A 17,535-nucleotide genomic window follows, 5' to 3' on the forward strand; every position below is an offset into this window, starting at 1 on the left:
ATTCCTACGACCTCATGGCTTGGTTTTTGCTCTGACATGCACTGTCAAAACTGGGACAACAAAAATGCGGTGGTAGCCATACTGGTTTAGTGTGCCTTGACTTCTAAGTGTCACCAGCAAAGCACCATCACACCTCCTCCTCCATGATTCACAGTATGAACCACACATGCGGAGATCATCCGTTCACCTACTCTACTTCTCACAAAGACAAGATGGTTGGAACCAAAAATCTGAAATTTGGACAGACCAAAGGACAGATTTCCAACGGTCTAATGGCCATTGCTCGTGTTTCTTGGCCCAAGTCCGTCCCTTCTTATTATTGTTGTCCTTTAGTAGTGGTTTATTTAGTAGCAGCAATTCAACCATGAATGCCTGATTCACACAGTCTCCTTTGAACAGTTTATGTTGAGATGTGTCTGTTACTTGAACTCTGTAAAGCATTTATTTGGGCTGCAATTTCTAAGTCTGGTAACTCAAATGAACTTATCCTCTGTGGTAACTCTGGGTCTTCCTTTCCTGTGGCGGTCCTCATGAGAGCCAGTTTCATCATAGCGCTTTATGGTTTTTGAGACTGCATTTGAAGAATTCAAAGTTCTTGAAATTTCCCTTATTGACTGACCTTATTTTCTTAAAGTAATTATGGACTGTCATTTCCCTTTGCATGTTTGAGCTGTTCTTGCCATAATATGTTCATGGTCTTTTACCAAATAGGGCTTCTTCTGTATACCGACCCTACCTTGTCGCAACACAACTGATTGGCTCAAAATCATTAAGAAGGAAAGCAATTCCACAAATTAACTTTAAACAAGGCACACCTGTTAACTTCTTGGGGATAGGGGGCAGAGTTTTCACATATGGAAAAATAGCGTGCACAATTCCAACTTCGTTCTACTTATCCCCAGAATATAAGATATGCATATCATTAGTATATTTGGATAGAAAACACTCTGAAGTTTCTAAAAGTGTTGGAATCATATCTGTAAGTATAACAGAACTTATATAGCAGTCAAAACCCTGAGGACCAACCTTTTTTTTTAAGTCATTGTGTGTTCAATGGGTTCTCATGGGCAAACCAGAATTCTAATCACTATCCACGCAGTTTCTACTGCTTCCACTGGATGTCGCCATTGTATGGAAAAAGGTTAAGGTTTTTCATTAGAGAACTGAGAAAGATATTGACCCGGAAGGGGAGTGACGTCTTGTATTTATGTTTGAGAGTTGAGCAAGACTTGAAAAAGTACCGTGAGTTTGTTGATATCCTGTATTGAAAACAGATTGACCCGTCTTCAATTTGATATTGATAATTAACGTCTACAAATACCTACAGTTGTATTACAAAAGTACTTTGAAATGTTTTGGCAAAGTTTAGAGGTAATTGTTTTAGATATTTTGTCGTGACTGTGCAAATTGGACAATGCTTTTTCTGGTACAACGGCGCCAAATAAATGGACAATTTGGATATATATGGACGGAATTAATCGAACAAAAGGACCATTTGTGTTGTTTATGGGTCATATTGGAGTGCCAACAAAAGAATCTCGCCAAAGGTAATGCATGTTTTATATTTTATTTCTGTGTTTTGAGTAGCTCCAGCATGGTTGAAATAGGCTACACTCTCTTGTTTACATTGGGCTATCATCAGATAATAGCATCTTATGCTTTCGCCGAAAAGCCTTTTTGAAATCTGACATGTTGGCTGGATTCACAACGAGTGTAGCTTTAATTTGGTATCTTATATGTGTGATTTAAACAAGTTTAATTTTATATAATTTTTTTGAATCTGGCGCTCTACATTTTAACAGGCTGTTGGGACGCAAGCGTCCCGCGATCCCAGAGAGGTTAATTGAAATGCATTCCATGTGACTACTTCATGAAGCTGGCTGAGAAAATTCCAAGAGTCTGCAAAGTTACTTTGAAGAATCTCAAAAAAATATATAATTTGATTTGTTCACTTTCCTGGTTACTACATTATTCTATATGTTTTATTTCATAGTTTTGATGTCTTCACTATTATTCTACAATGTAGAAAATAGTACAAGTACAAATACAGAAAAACACTGCAATGAGGTGGTGTTTCTAAACTTTTGACTGGTACTGTGTACATTTTATACTTTTAGAACCTTTGTTAAAGTGTTTGTTTTCGGGACCACGCTATTAGTGCTGCTTTAACACGCCGTGTTGGGCTGGATTTTTGGCGTCTCTTGGAGCTAGTATTAGCAGGCTAAGTTTGATTATCTGGGTTACTTGGCTGTAAGCTTCAAAGTGTGTCTCATGTCGTGGTTGGCTCTGGTAGCCGGGATCTCGATTTCTGATCTGAGCATAAACATGTCAGACTCATCTGTTTTGGAGTCGGATTCGGACATGGACAGCAAAGCCATAAAATGTGAGACCTGTGACATGATCATTGTAGTCCAAGAGAAAGAGTATACTGGCCTATACTGTGCCTTGCAAAAGTATTCCTCCCCTTGGCATTTTTTATATTTTGTTGCTTTACAACCTGTAATTTAAAGGGATTTTCATTTGGATTTCATGTAATGGACATACACAAAATAATCAAAATTGGTGAAATTAAATGAAAAAAATGAAAAACATAAAAGTGGTGAGTGCATATTTATTCACCCCCTTTGCTATGAATCCCCTAAATAAGATCTGGTGCAACCAATTACATTCAGAAGTCACATAATTAGTTATTCTAAGTGTCAAATAATCTGTCACATGATCTCAGTATGTATACACCTGTTCTGAAAGGTCCTAGGGTCTGCAACACCACTAAGTAAGGTGTACCACCAAGCAAGAAGCACCATGAAGACCAAGGAGCTCTCCAAACAGTTCAGGGACAAAGTTGTGGAGTAGTACAGATCAGGGTTGGGTTATGAAAAATATCCGAAACTTTGAACATCTCATGGAGCACCATTAACTCCATTATTAAAAAATGGAAAGAATATGGCACCACAACAAACCCGCCAAGAGAGGGCTGTTCATCAAAATTCACAGACCAGGCAAGGAGGGCATTAATCAGAGGCAACAAAGAGACCAAAGATAACCCTGAAGGAGCTGCAAAGCTCCACAGCGGAGATTTGAGTATCTGTCCATAGGACCACTTTCAGCCGTACACGCCACAGAGCTGAGCTTTACGGAAGAGTGGCCAGAAAAAAGCCATTGCTTAAAAAATTTTTTTTTACACGTTTGGTGTTTGCCAAAATGCATGTGGAAGACTCCCCAAACATATGGAAGAAGGTACTCTGGTCAGATGAGACTAAAATTGCGTTTTTTGGCCATCAAGGAAAATGCTATGTCTGGAGCAAACTCACACCTCCCATCACCCCGAGAACACATGATGATGCTGCATGATGCTGCCATCACCATGCTTCACTATGGGAATGTTTTTCATCGGCAAGGCCTGGGAAACTGGTCAGAATTGAAGGAATGATGGATGGCGCTAAATACAGGGAAATTCTTGAGGGAAACCTGTTTCAGTCTTCCAGAGATCTGAGACTGGGATGGAGGTTCCCCTTCCAGCAGGACAATGACCCTAAGCATACTGCTGAAGCAACCCTCGAGTGGTTTATGGGGAAACATTTCAATGTCTTGGAATGGCCAAGTCAAAGCCCAGACCTCAATCGAATTGAGAATCTGTGGTATGACTTAAATATTGCTGTACACCAGCGGAACCCATCCAACTTGAAGGAGCTGGAGCAGTTTTGCCTTGAATAGTGGGCAAAAATGCCAGTCCCACTAGATGTGCCAAGATTATAGAGACATACCTCAAGATACTTGCAGCTGTAATTCCTGCAAAAGGCGGTTCTAACAAGGTATAGACATTGGGGGGGGGGGGGGGGGTGAATAGTTATGCACGCTCAAGTTGTATGCTTTTTTTGTCTTATTTCTTGTTTGTTTCACAATAAAAAATGTTTTGCATCGTCAAGTAGTAGGCATTGTTGTGTAAATCAAATGACACAAGCCTCCAAAAAAATCTATTTTAATTCAAGGTTGTAAGGCAACAAAATAGGAAAAATGTCAAGGGGGTGAATACTTTCGCAAGCCACTGTAAACTTGTGATAAATGCAAACAGCTCTGTCCCTGAAAGGAGCTACTAGAGGAGAATACGGTCTGAAGAGAACGTCTTCCTTTGGCTAAGGAGACTTAAAGACTGACGGCTTTAGCAATTCTAAATGACCGAGGGGGGAATTCAGGGTGCTCTATGTGACTAGCTCATCTGCAGTAGCTACTGAGAACACTACCTTGGACCACTTTCCCGTATTAACACATCCCTCAATCGAGGATCGGATATCTACTGAGTTTTGCTCTGCTCATTCAGAAGCAAAGTGGTATAGAATTTTGGGATTTTAATAGTATCCTCATGCTGTTGCAAAAGCAGCAGCTACTGTTCTTGGGGTCCAGACCAAACATGAATCGCAACACAGAACATCAATAGACAAGAACAACTCAAGGACAGAACTACATACATTTGTTTTTAAAGGCACATGTAGCCTACATATCAATGCATACACTCAAACTATCTATGTCAAATAGGGGAGAGGCGTTGTGCTGCGAGGTATTGCTTTATCTGTTTTTTTTAAACCAGGTTTGCTGTGTATTTGAGCAATATGTGATGGAAGGAAGTTCCATGCAATAAGGGCTCTATATAATACTGGACGCTTTCTTGAATTTGTTCTGGATTTCGGGACTGTGAAAAGGACCCTGATGGCATGTCTGGTGGGATAAGTGTGTGTGTCAGAGCTGTGTGTAAGCTGACTACGCAAACAATTTGGGATTTTCAACACATTGTTTCTTATAAAAACAAGAAGTGATGCAGTCAGTCTCTCCTCAGCTCTTAGCCAAGAGAGACTGGCATGCATAGTATTTATATCAGCCCTCTGATTACAATTAAGAGCAAAACGTGCCGCTCTGTTCTGGGCCAGCTGCAGCTTAACTAGGTCTTTACTTGCTGCACTGGACCACACGACTGGACAATAATCAAGATTAGACAAAACTAGATTCTGCAGAACTTGCTTTTTGGAGTGTGGTGTCAAAAAAGCAGAGCATCTCTTTATTACGGCTAGACATCTCCCCATCTTTACATGGGGAAATTTTATTGCAGTGTCATGTTTCAGTTTAAAGTGTCATTTAGATACAAAACAAATTGAGAATACAACTTTCATAACAGTTACGTACCAATAAAAGACTAGCCTACTTGCCTTACTGGGTCGATAGAAATATTAGCCCGAGCTATTTAGGAGGGATATCACACCTGGCACAAATTATTGTCTTGTTCTGTTTTTCCTGTCGAGGGGAGTAGTTCAAAGTCCAGAGGGGAGTAGTTCAAAGTCCGGGTACAGGGGGTGGCCTGGGACTAAAATTATTTTGTGAGCCGTGCGGAGGGTCCTGACCTTAAAGATCTCATCCAGGCCTGTCTGTTTGACTCCAAGTACCGGGCTCGCTGTGGGGATAATCCTTCTCAGAATATTTATCTTGCTGACAGTGGCATTGCCAAACCAACAAACAATACGGAAAGTTCAAATACTCTCAATGAAAGATTTGTAAAACAGAGTCAGTATAGTACAATCAACATTAAAAGATCCCAATCTTTTGAGAAAGTACAGTCTCTGTTGACTCTTTTTGTAGATCAGGTCTGTTACATTTACTCCACTGAAGCGTATTGTCGAAGAGGTCACCCAGATATTTGTGTCCCTCTATAATCTCCTTTACAATCTCTATGTTACTGTCTCTGGTTAGCACACACTATATCAAATACAATCAATGTTTATTTGTCACATGCACAAGTACAGAAGGTGTAAACGGTACAGTGAAATGGTTACTTGTATTGTATCAATAATTAAAAACTGAAAGTGTCCAAATAAAAAAAATCCAAATATATATTTTATAATTATTAGATGACGCCTACGACAGACTTGTCTAAATTTAAGGGTCATGTGAAGGAAATGCTATAACCACCCCCCAGCCACATCTAGTCGATGGGTCACTATTGTCTAAACAATTACACATGTTCATGAAACACAACAGATGGCGGTAATCACCCATAAGACAGTTGTGAAGAGGGCACGACAAAACCTACAGTATTCCCCCTCAAGAGACTGAAAAGATTTGGCATAGGTCCTCAGATCCTCAAAAAGTTCTACAGCTGCACCATCGAGAGCATCCTGACTGGTTGCATCACTGCCTGGTATGGCAACTGCTTAGATCTCCGACCGCAAGGCACTACGGAGGGTAATGCGTATGACCCAGTACATCACTGCAGCCAAGCTTTATGCCATCCAGGACCTCTATACTAAGCGGTGTCAGAGGATGGCCCTAAAAATTGTAAGAGACTCCAGCCACCCTAGTCATAGGCGGTACCGGAGCGCCAAGTCTACAAATACGTGACAAATAACATTTTATTTGATTTTGATTTGTTATATACACAACTGAAATATTTTATTATTTCAAATGTTTCTATTGTGGACCTGACCGAGACAATGGAATGCTTTCAATGTTTTGGTAATTGAATGTTTGCCATTTTTGGCTTTGCAATTTCCATTAAAAACTGCTAAAATAATTACAATGTCATAATGCATTTAAAGTAAGAAAAAAGAAGATTGAAATCGAAAACCATGACAATTTATTTTTAGCCTGTCACCGACCGGCTCTACTCTGTGTATCCCATCCATTTATCTCCCCTTAATTTCCTACAGTCTCTGTTTATGAAAAACAGTACAAAATATGGAAGGATAGTGCAAGTTCGTGCATTTTTGGTACATACATTTTTGGACTAAATTAATAATACGTATATACCCATTGATTCTTGAAGAATATAACTTATAAATGCCGCATGAGCTTAGCTAAACTGTCGTACACCATTAGAAACCAAAATATAAGATTGTTTTACTCTATTGTTCTCTACTCTATTGTAAACAATGTAAATGCAAACCAACTCTTTATAGCCTAATGGATAGTCAGTCCTTGCATCCATTGCTCTTTCTAGGAATTTGAGAGCGGTTGCATTTCTCCAGTCTCGTGCGTCAATCAAAGTAACATATTAAAACCAGTTTGAGCAATCAATACGAAGACCTTTTAAAAGGAGGATCTGCAATTTATTATTAATGATGGACTGATCGAACTGCACTGCAGTCTAGCGCTGCAGTCTACTGTAACAATACCAATATGTTCACTGAATAATGATGCATGTGTAGCGGGGTGCGTAATTGGCGGCAGAGAAGTCAGGCACAGGAGAGCAGAACTGGGTGATAACCGGAGATTTATTTAGCAAAACCAACGGCATCCAGAACAACAAGATACATGGGCACAAAAAGTGAAAATGCTGCCCCCTGTCACAAAGAAGTTTTAAGTGTTACAATCATTTCAGTCACTGTAGTAGCTGATGTGTATAGTGTTGAGTCATCCCCATACATAGACACACTGGCCTTACTTAAAGCCAGTGGCATGTTGTTAGTAAAGATTGAAAAAGATAAAGGGGACTGAACAGCTACCCGGGGAATTCCTGCTTCTATCTGGATTATATTTGAGAGGCTTCCATTAAAGAACACCCTCTGTGTTCTGTTAGACAAGTAACTCTTTATCCACATCATAGCAGGGGGTGTAAAGCCATAACAAGTTTTTCCAGCAGCAGACTATGATCGATAATGTCAAAAGCTGCACGGAAGACTAACAAGACAGCCCCCACAATCATTTTATCATCAATCTCTCAGCCAATCATCAGTAATTTGTGTAAGTGCTGTGCTTGTTGAGTGTCCGTCCCTATAAGCATGCTGAAATGATGTTGTCAATTTGTTTACTGTGAAATAGCATTGTATCAGGTCAAACACAATTTTTTACAGAAGTTCACTAAGGGTTGGTAACAAGCTGATTGGTCGCCTATTTGAGCCAGTAAATGGGGCTTTACTATTATTGGATAGCAGAATGACTTTAGCTTCCCTCCAGGCCTGAGGGCACACGCTCTCTAGTAGGTTTAAATTGAAGATGTGGCAAATAGGAGTGGCAATATCGTCTGCTATTATCCTCAGTAATTTTCCATCCAGATTGTCAGACCCCGGTGGCTTGTCATTGTTGATAGACAACAATAATTTTTTCACCTCTTTCGCATTGACTTTTCAGAATTCAATAGTACAATTCTTGTATTTCATAATTTGGTCCGATATACTTGGATGTGTAACGTCAGCGTTTGTTACTAGCATGTCATCCCTAAGTTTGTTTATCTTGCCAAAGAAAAAGTAATTCATGTAGTTTGCAATATCAGTGGGCTTTGTGACGAATGAGCCATCTGATTCAATTGATTGACACACACAGCTATAGTCTAATTGGTGCTTTAACTGGTGCAGGTCATATCAGGTCTGCCTTTAATTAACCACTGGAGAGATCTGTAACACTTACAGAGAGAGAGAGAAGATGGGTGGGTGGGAGGGAGGGAGGGGGATGAAGAAGAGAGGTAGAGATTGTGTGTATCAGGAAGAAAGAGCGAAGGGAAGAGGGAGTGCGGAAGGAGAGGAAGTAAGTAGTGAAAGATTGGAAAATGATGCGGATGGAGACAGAGGGAAGCAATCCAGAAAGGAAAAGCATAGATAGCGAGTGAGAGATTGTAATGCATTCTTTCCAATACGTTTTCTGTGAGTTTGTGCAGTGTTATAGAAATATAATGAATTCTATCTCTTCTCATACCAGTTCTGTGGTTTGACCTGTTGTGTGAGTTGTGGCTGGCTGTGAACACCCAGTAGCTGTATTTATGTATTAATCAGGGCACCTCTCTCAGTATCTTTCTGTGTAACTGCACAATAGTGACCCCTTCAGCTCTACTTCACCTCCGCCCTCCCCTGAGACCCCACAGCCTTACAGCAGCCAGAACTATTGGCTGTGTGTGTGCATGTGCGAAGGGGCGAGTGAATCTCAGTTGTGGCTCTAAATACAAACAGACAACTGTATCCAAAATCCATATCCTCAGCTGCAACATTAACGCCTACTGTAAATCATTGTTTACTTAAATTATTTTAAGTGTTGCACCCTCGCTGATTTTGGTTTCTATCCATCTCGCGTGGGGTGTTTGAAGCAACCATTTGTTCCGCCATAAGCTGAAAGGAGGGGCTTTGATGTTCAGCTGTCTCGTGGGATTTTGTTCAAGTGTGACTCTCTACAGCGTTGAAACATAACAACTGAGAGAATGAATGTCTTTCCACTGTGTTCTTCCCTCTTTCAGCCTCTGGGGAGTGTGGTTGTCACCCCTAACTATGTTCTCTCTATGAAACAAAACACCATTACCCTCTTTCTCCTCGTCTGCACTGGAGGTCGAAACAGACAAGGGCCCCTTATGAACACTATGGGCACCGCAGGCCGACAGAAAGCTGCTGGGAACAAACAGACTGTACATTTCAGACTGACAAAGTTCAGGCCTGATCAAAATTTCAGGCTTTGTCACGTTCCTGACCGGTTTTCTGTTATTTTGTATGTGTTTGACGGTCAGGGCGTGAGTTTGGGTGGGTAGTCTATGTTATGTGTTTCTATGTTTGTTTAAGGGTGACCTGATATGGCTCTCAATTAGAGGCAGGTGGTTTTCATTTCCTCTGATTGAGAGCCATATTAAGGTAGGTGTTTTCACACTGTTTGTTTGTGGGTGGTTGTCTCCTGTGTCAGTGTCTGTATGTTACGCCACACAGGACTGTTTCGGTATCGTTCGTTCGTCCGGTTTGTATGTAGTCTGTTTCCTGTTCATGCGTTCTTCGTGTTATATGTAAGTTCGTGTCCAGGTCTGTCTACATCGTTTATTTGTTTTGTAGTTTATCAAGTATAGTTTGTTTTGTGTCTTGTTTAATAAATCATTATGTCACATAACCACGCTGCATTTTGGTCGAATCACTACTCCTCCTCTTCGTATGAAGAGAGGAAGGCCGTTACAGGCTTGGTCAAAATCCTTCACTAATATTGATGGAATCCACCCTGTGTTGGAGGGGTCTGTGGTATATGCACTGAACAAAAATATTTTAAAAAATCCCAGAAACTCTTACGCACAAAAAGCTTATTTCTCTAAAATGTTGTGCACAAATTTGTTTACATCCCTGTTAGTGAGCATTTCTCATTTGCAAAGATAATCCATCCACCTGACAGGTGTGGCATATCAAGAAGCTGATTAAACAGCATGATCATTACACAGGTGCATCTTGTGCTGGGGACAATAACAGGCCACTCTAAAATCTGCAGTTTTGTCACAACAGAATGCCACCAGTGTCTCAAGTTGAGGGAACATGCAATTGGCATGCTGACTGCAGGAATGTCCACCAGAGCTGTTGCCAGACAATTGCATGTTTATTTCTCTACCATAAGCCGCCTCCAACATCGTTTTATAGAATTTAGCAGTACGTCCAACTGGCCTCACAACCACATGTAACCATGCCAGTCCAGGACCTCCACATCCGGCTTCTTCACCTGCGGGATCCTCTGACCAGCCGCCGGACAGCTGATGAAATTGGGTTTTCACAACCAAAGGACTTCTGAACAAACTGTAAGAAACCATCTCCGGGTAGCTCGTCGTCCTAACCATGATCTTGACCTGATTGCAGTTCAGCGTCATAAACGACTTCAGTGAGCAAATGCCCACCTTCGATGGCCATTGGCACACTGGTAGAAGTGTGCTCTTCACAGATGAATTCCAATTTCAACAGTACCGGACAGATGGCAGACAGCGTGTATGGCGTTGTGTGGGCGAGCAGTTTGCTGATATCAACGTTGTGAACAGAGTGCCCCATGGTGGCGGTGGGGTTATGGTATGGGAAGGCATAAGCTATGGACAACGAACGCAATTGCATTTTATCGATAGCAATTTTAATGCACAGAGATACCGTGACCAGATCCTCAGGCCCATTGTCGTGGTATTCATCTGCCATCATCACCTCATGTTTCAGCATGATAACGGACGGCCCCATGTCGCAAGAATCTGTACACAATTCCTGGAAGCGGAAAATGGCCTGCATACTCAACAGACATGAGTGGGACAACATTCTATAGGCCACAATCAACAGCCTGATCAACTCTATGCGAAGGAGATGTGTCACACTGCATAGGGCAAGTGGTGGTCACACCAGATACTGACTGGTTTTCTGATCCACACCCTTACCTTTTTTTTAGATATCTGTGACCAGTCATGTGAAATCCATCAATTTGGGCCTAATTCATTTGACTGATTTCCTTACATGAACTGTAACTCATCTTTGAAATTGTTCCACGTTTGTATTTTTGTTCAGTGTAGGTCCGGTCACACAAATGTCCTAGGTGGCAAAGGTCCATGGATGGGTATTGTCATTTGTCAGCGTAGTAACAAACCCCCACCTCGCAACCCATGCGACTCCACACTGTTCAAACCCCTTTTGTTGCAGTTTTAAAGCTCATTATCTGCAATTCTACAGATTTTGCGATGGGGCTGAGAGAAAATGTTTCAGTTTTAAAGCTAATTTCCTTAAATTCTAGACATTACTATGTCTTGTCTGTTCATTTGATACTAGGGGTCAAGAACCCAATTATTTGCATATTCATTGATTGGTCCCCGGGGCCATTTTAAAAGGTTTAAAATCCTCATTCCTTATTTCTATAAAAACCCTGAAGGCCAAAATCCAAAACGCTTTGGTTCAAATTTTTGCAATAAAGAGGCTTTTTATATTTAATTCCATTGTCTTCCTAGTGTTGCTGAATCTATTTTCCCCTAAGTTTGTTCCTCAATTCATGCACCTTGGTTGGAAAGCGAGGTAGCGGCAGTGAGTCCTGACTGATTTAAAATATATACATATATTATCTTTTTTCCGTTCTGCGTCCGGATCCAATATTAAAACACAAACTTGTTATTCTGTAAACTTTGACAAAAACACATTTGTCTTATAATTTACAATATTAAATAGCAATATCAAAATAACAAGTTACACAATTGAGTATGGCTGGTATAGGTTATACATTCTGTCAAAATGGGATGGACCTTTGACCTGGCACCCTCTACTTTCCCCCCTTCCTGAAGTTCCTGAAATAATGTTAAACCCTTTGTTGCCCCTCACTGGAGAGGCCTGAACATTTATGTCCCTCTGGAATGGTCAGATGTTCAGGTTTCAGGATAAATCAATTCTCCAAGGAGAATATTCCATTAACGTCCCACCAAATATCCACAACGTGGTTACCATGTTCTCAGAATGTAAGATATTAATGTTCGAGACACATTTTATGAGAAGGTTTCAAGAACATTCCTGTGTCCAATTTTGGTAAAACTTTTACAATAAGGTTCCATTTGTAAAGGGTTGATAAAGAATTTGTAATTATCAAATCAAATGTTATTTGTCACATGCGCCGAATACAACAAGCCCTAAACCAACAATGCAGTTCAAGAAAGAGTAAAAAATATATTTACTAAATAAACAAAGTAAAAAAACAAAATCAAAAGTAACACAAGAAATGTACATAACAATAATGGGGCTATATATAGGGGGTACCGGTACCAAAGTCAATGTGCGGGGGTACAAGGTAATTTGTACATGTAGGTAGGGGTAAAGTAACTATGCATAGATAATAAACAGTGAGTAGCGGCATGTAAATAGTCCGGGTGGCCATTTGATTAATTGTTCAGCAGTCTTATGGATTGGGGGTAGAAGCTGTTAAGGAGCCTTTTGGACCTAGACTTGGCACTCCGGTACCGCTTGCCGTGCTGTAGCAGAGAGAACAGTCTATGACTTGGATGACTGGAATCTTTGACAATTTTTGGGCCTTCCTCTGACACCGCCTAGTATATTGGTCCTGGATGGCAAGAAGCTTGGCCCAGTGATGTACTGGGCCGTACTCACTACCCTTTGTAGCGCCTTGTGGTCAGAGGCCGAGCCGTTGCCACACCAGGCGGCGATGCAACCGGTCTGGATCCTCTCAATGGTGCAGCTGTACAACTTTTTGATGATCTGGGGACCCATGCCAAATCTTATCAGTCTCCTGAGGGGGAAAAGGTGCTGTCGTGCCCACTTCACAACTGTCTTGGTGTGTTTGGACCATAATAGTTAGTTTGTGATGTGGACACCAAGGAACTTGAAACTCTCAACTCGTTCCACTACAGCCCTGTCGATGTCAACGTTAATGAGGGCCTGGTCGGCCCTCCTTTTCTTAGTCCATAATCAGCTCCTTTGTTTTGGGGTGGGTTGTTGTCCTGGCACAACACTGTCAGTTCTCTGACCTCTTTCCTATAGGTTGTCTCATAGTTGTCAGTGATCAGGCATACCACTGTTGTGTCGCCAGCAAACGTAATGATGGTGTTGGAGTAATGCTTGGCCACGCAGTTGTGGGTGAACAGGGAGTACAGGAGGAGACTAAGTATGCACTGCTGAGGGGCCGCAGTGTTGAGAATCAGCGTGGCGGATATATCCGTCCCAGGGTCCTTAGCTTATTGATGAGTTGAGGGCACTATGGTGTTGAACGTTGGGCTGTAGTCAATGAATAGAGTTCTCACATAGGTGTTCCTTTTGTCCGTGTTTGAAAGGCGTGGAGTGCAATTTTGATTGCATCATCTGTGGATCTGTTTGTGTGGTATGCACATTGAGATGGTCTCGGGTTTCTGGGATGATGGTGTTGATATGAGCCATGACCAGCCTTTCAAAGCATTTTATGGCTACATATGTCAGAACTATGGGTTGGTAGACATTTAGGAAGGTTACCTTAGTGTTCTTGGGCACAGGGACTATGGTGGTCTGCTTAAAACATGTTGGTATTACAGACTCAGACAGGGAGAGGTTGAAAATGTATGTGAAGACACTTGCCAGTTGGTCAGCGCATGCTCGGAGTACACGTCCTAGTAATCCGTCTGGCCCCGCAGCCTTGTTAATGTTGACCTGTTTGAAGGTCTTACTCACATCGGCTGCGGATAGCGTGATCACACTATCATCCGGAACAGCTGATGCTCTCATGCATGCTTCAGTGTTACTTGCCTCGAAGCGAGCATAGAAGTTATTTAGCTCATCTGGTAGGCTCGTGTCACTGGGCAGCTCTCGGCCGTGCTTCCCCTTGTAGTCTGTAATAGTTTGCAAGCCCTGCCACATCCGACGAGCGTCGGAGCCGGTGTAGCCGGTTCAATCTTAGTCCTGGATTGATGCTCTGCCTGTTTGATGGTTCGTCAGAGGGCGTAGCGGGATTTCTTACAAGCTTCCGGGATAGAGTCCCGCTCCTTTATAATTTAATTTTATATTTTTTCACAGGTCCTATCAGTTTTGTTATTCAGATCCAAGGGATGTCCTTGCATGGGAGGATTTTAAATATGTCCTGAAGTTCTTTTTTTCTTCTTCCAGTCCCACTTTAAACGAAGAACAACTTATAAAGCAGGGTCCCCTTATTGCTGCACTTTGAGCTAAAAACACAGTCATTTCGCTCCACCCGCAATAACCTCTGCTAAACACGTGTATGTGACCAATAAAATTTGAATTACCAATAACTGACCTGCTAGCAATAGGTAGCGTGACATTACAGTGTACTGACTGACGGTGCTAGTTAGTTTGTCATTAACATGGCTAGCTAAGCCAGCAAACACTTGATTAACTTGCTGAAAAATACTTTAAATACATTGACGGCAACATAAATATATATACAGTGGGGAGAACAAGTATTTGATGCACTGCTGATTTTGCAGGTTTTCCTACTTACAAAGCATGTAGAGGTCTGTAATTTTTTTATCATAGGTACACTTCAACTGTGAGAGACAGAATCTAAAACAAAAATCCAGAAAATCACAATGTATGATTTTTAAGTAATTAATTAGCATTTTATTGCATGACATACGTATTTGATACATCTGAAAAGTAATAATAAGTCTGAAGACCTCTTGTTTTGCCAACCTATTGCCAGACTACAATGGCAGCAAATATTTGTATGAGAAGGAAACTTAATGATAAGAAAACTTTATTAATATCACACCTTTTTCTGAAGTGAATGGTTTCACCACTACATTACGCACAGTGCGAGCAAGGTTGATTGAAACTCTACATTTTCACTTTGTCACACTAGCTAGACATTTTGGTTAGTTAGCTAGCTAGCTAGCTAGCTTGAAAGCTAGTTCATTTTTGCTAACCAAGATTCTAAGGCTACCATTAACCTTAGATAGCAAGGCTAGCAGTAGCTCCAATTACTGTTCTTTCTTTTTTGTAATAGCTAGCTAGCTTTACTAATATTCAAGTCATATTATTCTGTTTTCATTTCGGGCAGTTGATGAGCTGAATATCAAGTTATCGAGATTGGAGTAAGAGACAAAAGGTGAGTTATTTCCATTAAGACTTGTACCAGATCCTTGTACCACATCCTGAAATATTCAAAGATTTTGATGCTTGTTACTTCTGTCAAGAATTTTTCACATATTGCTATCACAATGATGCATTTTTATTAATTCCTGAAGTGATTGGTACTCACGAGCAAACACATAACAAGCAATAGACTGGCAGTAGTTAGAAATGTGAATGGTTTAAGTTCTGTGATTCTATTAAAACCAACTAGTTAACTTTCATTGCTAATACACCAGTGATTTTATCTTCTCAGATGTGGCAGCAAAAATATATTGGACCAAAGACAGATACCTCAAAAGATACCAGATACCAAAAGATATCAGATACCTCAAAATGAGCAACATTTTGAACAAAAAAAAACAAAAAAACTAAGATGGCATGCCAGAGACAGGTTAGTTCATAAATGTGAACCAATCCATATATTTGTAAAGGCAGTACTCAGTTCTGAAATGACAAGCATTGTACAATTCATTTTTGTGATTTATAACAGTGTTTCAGTGTTGAATACCTTCTGTTTATTAGGCAGGATAAACCTTTGTCTCCATTTCACAGGCTTTGTCAGTCATGTGAAGGAGATTACCACTGAAAAGTATTGTCATACTATTGAAGGCAGTGCTATGAAGGGCCAGCCTTCTCAAATATGTTACATGAAATAGTGGTGCGAATTTTATGCATGACCCAAATTTCATGTATTTTCTTTATGTCATGTGTCAGCAAAAATACGCCTCACTACACCACTGCTGGTCAGTCAGGTTACTAACATAGTTCTAGTCTAGTTCTTACAATTTTCTCAAGGATTTTGATGCAGATAACCATCGCTAATACACCACACTGACTGACTATATTCTCAAGCGCAGCGGTATTGTACTGAAATCGGACACCCCAGGCAGAGCATCAGAGACAGACATGAAAAAGTGAAGGCGGCAATGCCAGAAGACAGGTTTGTTATAAATGTGAACTATTACAAACATTTTAAATAGCATACTGAGTTTTAAATAGTTGAGACTTGTTCCACAGATTTTAGTGTGTTTTTTAAACTTTGAGATTCCAGTGTTCAAGACTTGATTATTGGGCAGAATAAGTCATTGTCTCCTGTATTTTCACAGGCTTAAGTTGCCTTTAAGAGCTCTCTGCTGAAGAGGCAGCAATTTGATGGGGCAACTGAACATATGATGTCTGATGTGGAGACGGACCCAGAAGACCTCAAGGCATTTTTAATAACCTCCCCACCCTGGTACTCCCCTGAGTTTGAGGACCTGATTGCATCAGCACACCAGAGAAAAAAGGGCTCTTATGGGGAGAAAACGCACCGTCAGAACGAAAACTGGAGCAAATGTCCACTGCAGTCCTACCTAGAACGTCTGATTGTGCAATATACCACAGACAATCACCTGCACCTTAGAGACTATTTTGACTGACTCCTCACATGCAGGAGCATACACACACACACACAATTACTGCTACTATTTATAATTTCTTATATAAGGTGCTCTACCGTGTATACCACCTTTTACAGTCTATACTGTATGTTCTTATTATGTGTGTATATACAGTATTTTCAAACATTACCCTCTTTTATTACTCTTTATTAAGGGTTCAAGTAGCGAAGCCCTATTGTATTTGTTCCAGTTCATTATTAAGTTCATTATTAAAAAGCAAAGGCCCAGGACTGTGCAACTTAGCAACATGGTAAAGGGCCAAGGGCCACATCCTCTAATGCAATACCATGCCAATTGGCCACACGGTGGTGTTTATGATAATCGATTGAAAATGCAAACTTTTTAAGATCAGCCCACGCACCGTTGTAACCTAGTCATGACATTTAGTCAATAGGTCCCGCTCTTCACAAGGAACAAATTTCCCTCAAGAAACAATAAAGTACTCCATGATGGATTTTCCACCATTTATAATTGTGTACAAATCACTTAAACAAATCCTCTAGCACCGATTGACCGATCTGCACAAACACTTGAAACGGCGGAATGTATGTATGGACCAAGGTCCCTCAACGCAATATTTTCTAGACTAGTAACAAAAACAAACAAATCGCAGAAATTCACACAAATCAAACGACATTCGCATTGTGACACAAATTGGTACACATGTTCCAAACTCAACATACACTGTCAAAACTCAACATATCTAAGCGCATTTCGACCTACCACATGGTGGCGCTATAACAGGCACATGTTTAAATTTCTTGATCTGTTTGAATTTGGCACACACGCTCAGGCTGAACACATTGGCTGTC

General features: G+C 40.8%; 1 protein-coding gene across 6 annotated transcripts in view; it reads left to right on the forward strand.

Annotated features, from left to right (window-relative positions):
• Nucleotides 1-17,535, forward strand: part of LOC129862896 (membrane-associated guanylate kinase, WW and PDZ domain-containing protein 2-like) — a 362,503-nt gene that overhangs the window by 73,616 nt on the left and 271,352 nt on the right. The window lies entirely within an intron of this gene.

This window comes from Salvelinus fontinalis, chromosome 9 (assembly GCF_029448725.1).
Source record: "Salvelinus fontinalis isolate EN_2023a chromosome 9, ASM2944872v1, whole genome shotgun sequence".
Classification (NCBI taxonomy): domain Eukaryota; kingdom Metazoa; phylum Chordata; class Actinopteri; order Salmoniformes; family Salmonidae; genus Salvelinus; species Salvelinus fontinalis.